The sequence below is a fragment of the Danio rerio genome, chromosome 4 (genome assembly GCF_049306965.1).
Source record: "Danio rerio strain Tuebingen ecotype United States chromosome 4, GRCz12tu, whole genome shotgun sequence".
In the NCBI taxonomy this organism is placed as follows: Eukaryota; Metazoa; Chordata; class Actinopteri; order Cypriniformes; family Danionidae; genus Danio; species Danio rerio.
Genome location: NC_133179.1, coordinates 76,157,377 through 76,165,000, shown reverse-complemented (window position 1 = coordinate 76,165,000; position 7,624 = coordinate 76,157,377).

Here is a 7,624-nt window from a genome sequence, read left to right as displayed (position 1 = left end):
GACAGACAGTGAGAAGCCAAGCTCCCAAGCACCAACTCTGGAGCTCCACAGGGGGAAAAATCACTTTTGATTGCCACCAAAGACAATAGTTTGAAACACATTCAAGCTCTCAAAACCTGAGTCCATTAAATGGCGCTTTCCACGAATCCTTGATGGCAGGTCAACAATAACTGGTGATGGAGAGTCAGAACTTCCAAGCGGTGCTGCTCGGCATCTGTGCCCAAAAAGGCACAACCTGCCTGGCTGTGATCGGTCAGTCGCGCAGGCCGCATGTGAGGAGAGATGACCGGTCGTTTTTGCCACAGACTGAAATTTTAACACCTCTTCTGTAGCGGTGCCGCTGGTGACCCACAATTAACAAGGAGAAAGCAATTAAGCTAATAAAATTTAGAAAAGATGGCTCGACAATTATTTTAACAAAGTTCACTCCATTTTGCGGATTTGATTGAGATATTTGCATTTGAATCTCAACAACGGCAGTGAGCATTTTATGAAGGTAAATCAGTAGCAAAACTCGAGAGCTTGCAAATGTAAATGTGAGCACTTGTGATAATAATATTTGTATGTGAAGGTTGAAATGTACACTCACAGCTCTGATGTAAACAGCTGAATCCCTCGATTTTGTTACGATAACCAGTGATCGCTCTCCTGAGATCGCTGGTTTCCACTATAACCATGAACTACACTTCCGCCTTCCTCTGGACTACATTTGCATACATGCACTTCTCCCAGACACTCACGCCTGCTCATTCATCTAGCTTGTTTACACTCACCAGCTGAACCTTGTCAAAGACTGATAACACACCATACATAAGCCATTCATTGACCCATCCTGTTGGCCGAGTCTTGTTTGCTTTATTGTGACTTTACAACGCGTTTCCCTGTCTTGTTTTCTCCGTGTTAGACCTTAGCCCTGTATTCCCTGTTCTCCTGTTTAGCCACCTGTCTTTTGATCTGTTGCCTGTTAATACGACTATGATTTTGGATTTGCCTGCACATACCTGTTTGTACCTGATTTGACCATTGGTTGCCTGACGCTGAATAAACCTGCATATTGGATCTTACCTCAGTTGTATCTGTCACTCCCTCCCCGGTCGTTACAGATTTGCACACACACACACACACACACTTGTGTTTTGAATTGGAAGTTGCAGATTAATAGTTGTGTATTTGTAAAATGTCAATCACAAATACAAAATGACAGAAACACGTGTGCACCGCAAATTTGATTGCATCTTCGATCTACAAGCACAGGTCGACACTCACAACCTCTCAGATTTTTCAGTACAACTACAAATCTCTCGCCCTCGGACTTTTGCTACACATCTCCCGCAATCTCTGTAGCAGAACTCATCTGTGCACTCGCAGATGCAGAGGCGCGAGCAGCGCGGGCGGGGCAGGTGTAAAGCTGTTTGATTGGCTGATGCCTGACCAATGAACAATGCCAGCAGCCAACAGGACTGAGGTGCAAAAGAGTAATTTCCCACCGTTATTTTATTGTTTAGGGTTTATTTCAACTATTTTCTGAAAATATTTTTGTTGAATAGCATTAATTCTACGGAAATGTACATACCAGTAAAAGAGCAGCAAAGCCGGTTTATTGGCTAGAGCCAGCCAATGAGATGGGACGTTTCTGTACGTCAGCACACAGGGCAGCTCACGTTGTTGGAAGAATCAAGCAATCAGAGGCGGGTAAGTTGTTATTTTTAAAAAATATCTATATGTTCAATACTGTTAGCTAAGCTAAGGACTGTGCTAGGTGCTTCTGTAGTTTGTTTTTTATATTAGAAATGGTTAGGAGCTGCTTTCAATGATGTTATACGGTTCTAAAGATACAATTTAACACAGATGAAATGAGAAATTGTAATAGTATTTATAGTAAACAATATAACGTTTTTGAACCATACTAACTATAGTAAACTGTATTATACTGTATACTGCAGTATCTACAACTTTAATAAATTGCAGTATACTTATATATATACAGACACACAAACACACACACACACACACACAGTTTAAAGTTGAATAAATTGAAATATAGCTATCTGTTTAAAACTAAACATTCTAATGTATTCATTTGTAAAAACCTAATACATTTTAAAGCAGTTTCATTTCTTTCTGATTTATACATGTACATGCATTACATCTGATTTAGGTCCACAACTTGCATCCTTCAACATGATACGTGTGTCCAAAGGAAGAGCAACTAGGTGAGGGAGACGGTGTCCATCGCTCGGCTGAGGGTCCACATTGAGCATCTCATCTGCAGGGTTAAGCAACATTAGCTGGACAGTCATCATCTCTCTCTATTACAGCGAGCATCAACCAGCTTTACACAACAGCCTGCTTTCTGCCCTGTAGTGAAGGCTTGAAGGGTGCAAGTTGTGGACCTAAATCAGATGTAATGCATGTACATGTATAAATCAGAAAGAAATGAAACTGCTTTAAAATGTATTAGGTTTTTACAAATGAATACATTAGAATGTTTAGTTTTAAACAGATAGCTATATTTCAATTTATTCAACTTTAAACTGTGTGTGTGTGTGTGTGTTTGTGTGTCTGTATATATATAAGTATACTGCAATTTATTAAAGTTGTAGATACTGCAGTATACAGTATAATACAGTTTACTATAGTTAGTATGGTTCAAAAACGTTATATTGTTTACTATAAATACTATTACAATTTCTCATTTCATCTGTGTTAAATTGTATCTTTAGAACCGTATAACATCATTGAAAGCAGCTCCTAACCATTTCTAATATAAAAAACAAACTACAGAAGCACCTAGCACAGTCCTTAGCTTAGCTAACAGTATTGAACATATAGATATTTTTTAAAAATAATAACTTACCCGCCTCTGATTGCTTGATTCTTCCAACAACGTGAGCTGCCCTGTGTGCTGACGTACAGAAACGTCCCATCTCATTGGCTGGCTCTAGCCAATAAACCGGCTTTGCTGCTCTTTTACTGGTATGTACATTTCCGTAGAATTAATGCTATTCAACAAAAATATTTTCAGAAAATAGTTGAAATAAACCCTAAACAATAAAATAACGGTGGGAAATTACTCTTTTGCACCTCAGTCCTGTTGGCTGCTGGCATTGTTCATTGGTCAGGCATCAGCCAATCAAACAGCTTTACACCTGCCCCGCCCCGCGCTGCTCGCACCTCTGCATCTGCGAGTGCACAGATGAGTTCTGCTACAGAGTAGTGATGTGCGATACCGCTGATTTCCCTATCCAATTCGATACCATGTATAATGAAGGCGAGTATCGGCGATACCAATCCAATTCCTATACTGCCCAAAAATGACTGTTTGGGAAATTAAAGTAACAAGTAGTGTACTTAAAAGTGTCACTCTATACTGAATACGAACCATATTACGGGTTATTCTTGTTTATTAAAGAAGAATTATCATACAAAAAAGCCAACTTGCATATTTATTGACAGCATCTGGGCGTGTATATCTTAAAACGCCTGCCTGAACATTTTAAAAAACATTCACACTTCTACATTTAGTGACATGTTAATCTGGTTTTCATGAAAGTGTTTTGAACCTTTTTTTTGTGGTTTTATCAGTCACAAACACCCAAGACCCCTAATACAGCCACATCGGCGCATTTTCTGCCTCTGTACCTGGATGGTGCCTGCCTGCTGCACCTAAGGACTGTGAAAGCGATGTCTGTCTCGCCCTAGCAGCACCTGTACCTCTTATTTCCTCCTCGTCTGACCGCCTAGTCATGACGTTGTCATATTCTGTCTCGTGATTTCTATGTAGATGTTTGGTTAGGTTTTTAGTATTACCACAGTACCTCACTGTTTTGTTACACGTGTCATAAACCGCATCATTTGACTTGCAGTATGACTTGATAAAAGTAAAGTAGCTCCACACATAACTTCGCATGTGCCAGGCCAGCTGACTAAGTGGCTAGCTAGTGTGCTCTGAGTCTACAGTTGTACAGTGCCATATTACGCACATGACTTTGCAGGCGGAAGAACAAGTAGTCAGACTAAGTTGGCATTATTCAGACTAGGGTAATCGTGGTTACTTTCCACTATGTTTCTACTTCCAAAAAAAAACATATTTGGTCCAAATGATTGAAATGTCGATATTTTATAATAATAACAATAAGAAGAAGAATAATTATTATTAATTCCTTACATTTATATAGCGCTTTTCTGGGCACTCAGAGCACTTTACACAATGGGGGGAATCTCCTCATCCAGCACCAGTGTGCAGCATCCACCTGGAAGACGCGACGGCAGACATTTTGCGCCAGACCACACATCACACACCAGCTGATTGGTGGAGAGGAGACAGAGTGATGAAGCCAGTTATGATATGGGGATGGTTAGGAGGCCACGATGGACAGAGACCAGATTGCGGATTTGGCCAGGATGCTGGGGTTAAACCCCTACTCTTTTTCGAAAGACATCCTGGGATTTTTAACGATCCTGGAGAGCCAGGACCTGGGTTTAACGTCCCATGCGAAAGACAGTACTCACTGAGCAGTATAGAGTCCCCGTCACTATACTGGGGCATTAGGATCCACACAGACCACAGGTTGAGTGCCCCCTGCTGGCCTCACTAACACCTCTTCCGGCAGCAATCTAGCTTTCCCATGTGGTCTCCCACCCAGGTACTGACCGGGCGCAGCCCTGCATAGCTTCAGTGGGCAACCATGTGAGAGTTGCAGAAAGCTAGCTGCCGATATTTTGATAAGATAATCGATTCTAGAATATACAAAGCTGGAATTGGAGATGTCGATATTTTAGAATCGATCCGCACTTCACTGCTACAGAGATTGCGAGAAATGGTTACCAAAGTCAGAGCGCAAGAGATTTGTATTTGTACTGACGAATCTGAGAGGTTGTGAGTGTCGACCTGTGGTTGTAGAGCGAAAATGCAATCAAATTTGCGGTGCACACGTGTGTCTGTCATTTTGTATTTGTGATTGACATTTTACAAATACACAACTATTAATCTGCAACTTCCAATTCAAAACACAAGTGTGTTTTGTGTGTGTGTGTGTGTGTGTGTGTGTGCAAATCGAGGGATTCAGCTGTTCACATCAGAGCTGTGAGTGTACATTTCAACCAACACATACAAATATTATTATCACAAGTGCTCACATTTACATTTGCAAGCTCTCGAGTTTTGCTACTGATTTACCTTCATAGCATTTTAAGAGGTAAGCATTAACAGTTTATCATTTTATTATCTTTAATTAGGTCTTTCCGCAAAGGCGCATGCCGTTCAAGCTTGTTTGGGAGCTTAGTTTTACCATACATGTATATAGGGATACGCAGGTATTTTAATCACCCATTCCTATTTGAAATTGATTTGCTTCTATGATTTTTTCTGAATTATATATTGAAATTTAACAAATTATTGTATTATTGTAAAAATTGTAATACTTAACACCACTAATCAGGCAACATTTAAAAGTGGTAGACAAACAACAGTGAGCTTGTTAAGTGGTAAGCCTAAGCTAGTATGCAACCCATTCTTACCCCGAAGGCATCAACATCTGAAGCATGGTGAAGCACCTTGCGCGTCAGTATAAGAACGCCAAAGGTGCCCCTGGGGTCACTATACTGACGCAAAGGGAATTCTATTGCTTTCAATAGGTTGCATCAGACGTCATATAGAGACGCTCAAAGCTTCGCATAATTACCAATAGATGTCAACGCAATATTTTAAACCTTGTTTACGCCTATAATCACAGTTTTTTATTTTAAAATATGTGATTTTGTTTTGTTCATGAAAAGCATCTGTAAACAGGGTAACTAAGAATATACTTCTGTCAATGTGACTTTCATTCAACGGTGAGTTTAACAGCGCTCAGCTATTGGTCAAAATGTAATACCGGTGAGTTCTCTCATGAGTTTAACTCTCCCAAATGAAACGTGCAACAATACGTGGTAGGTTAATGCTGCATTATGTATTTTTTACATTTTTATTGGAGATTATTTGGTGTTGATAAATATGTTATCATTTAATTTACATCTAATCAGTAAAATTATATTCGACTGCCCAGTTTAGGGTTATTATGCCTAATAAAACTGATTAATTATTATTATTTTTACTTTAGCAAATATTACATTTAAAGTACTAAGTTAAAAAAAATATTTAGCTGATCTTTTTGTTATTTAATTATTCATTGAAGTTGGGGTCTATGTTTGTCGCAATCTATTTTTTTACAGTCTATGGTCGCAATCCCAAGGTTCATTGCGATCCCAAGGTCCACTGCGGTTTTCCACTCGGAAAGTAAAAAGTAAACAAATAAAGACGATTTGTTGATTCAGATTAGGGTTTGTTTAGAACATTTATAAAAGCAGGGTAGCTATCTCCTGATGCAGTAGAAGACTGCAGACTTGATATAAATATAGCGTGTACCGTAAGCTAGCGACGTTATCTAACTACATCCAAGTTTATTTATTAAAAAATATATTTTCCCCACATATAGTCCTGCAAAACTCAATATAGTTATAACAACAATATAGTTATACATTTGAAGATGAGGAACAGTGTTACCAGATTGTTTATTTTCCACAATAGTAAACATTTAAAATCTAAATAAATTATGCTACATGCAATAAATATGACCTCTAATAATTACAATTCTATTCCTAACTGCATCATTTTTAAAGCAAATCAAGTGTTTCTCGAAAGTTTAAAGGCTACATTGTAACTGCAATTATTTTCCATGACTTAAAACAGACACACACACACACACACACACACACACACACACACACACACACACACACACACATATATATATATATATATATATATATATATATAATTGAAGTCAGAATTATTAGCTCCTTTTAATTTTTTTTCTTTTTTAAATATTTCCCAAATGATGTTTACCAGAGCAAAAAATTTTCACAGTATGTCGGATAATGTTTTTTTTTTCTTCTTTGGGAGAAAGTCTTATTTGTTTATATCGGCTAGAATAAAATCAGTTTTAATTTTTTTTTAAAAACATTTTCCCCTCCTGGCCACATACATGGACAGCACATTTTTGCTCTTTTGTCTTATGTTTTGTATTTTGTTGCAGACATATGTGTTATCCAGTGTTATCCTGTAGCATATGAAATGTCCCAAACACTATTTTAACTGTCCAGAAAGGGCAAAAAATATTTTTACTGATAGTCAAAGCATGTTCAAAAAATATGTGTGTATGTGTTGTTAATGCATAAAAAACAGTCAGGAAAAGACAGCTGGGTTCAAGGCAGAAATAAAGAGTTTTTCACTCTATTCCACAAAGGTGACTTTATTGTGTTTTATGGACATTCAGACCACGAGTCCACATTTATGGACATCATTTTTCTCTAAAAATGCATCACATCAAAAGAGGATACTTAGGTTTTATTCTAATTAGGTTCTAATAAGCCTAAATAGCAAAAAGAAATAAAAAATTAAGAGCCTTAAGAGCTTAATCTCAATATTATTAGCCCCTTTAAGCTAAATATCTTTGATACTCTACAAAACAAACCGTTATACAATAACTTATGAGCTGCAACTGTCTGACTGTCTTTTTGGGAAGGCCAGTGAGAAGGCCGTTACAGCAATTCAATTCAATTCAGCTTTATTTGTATAGCGCTT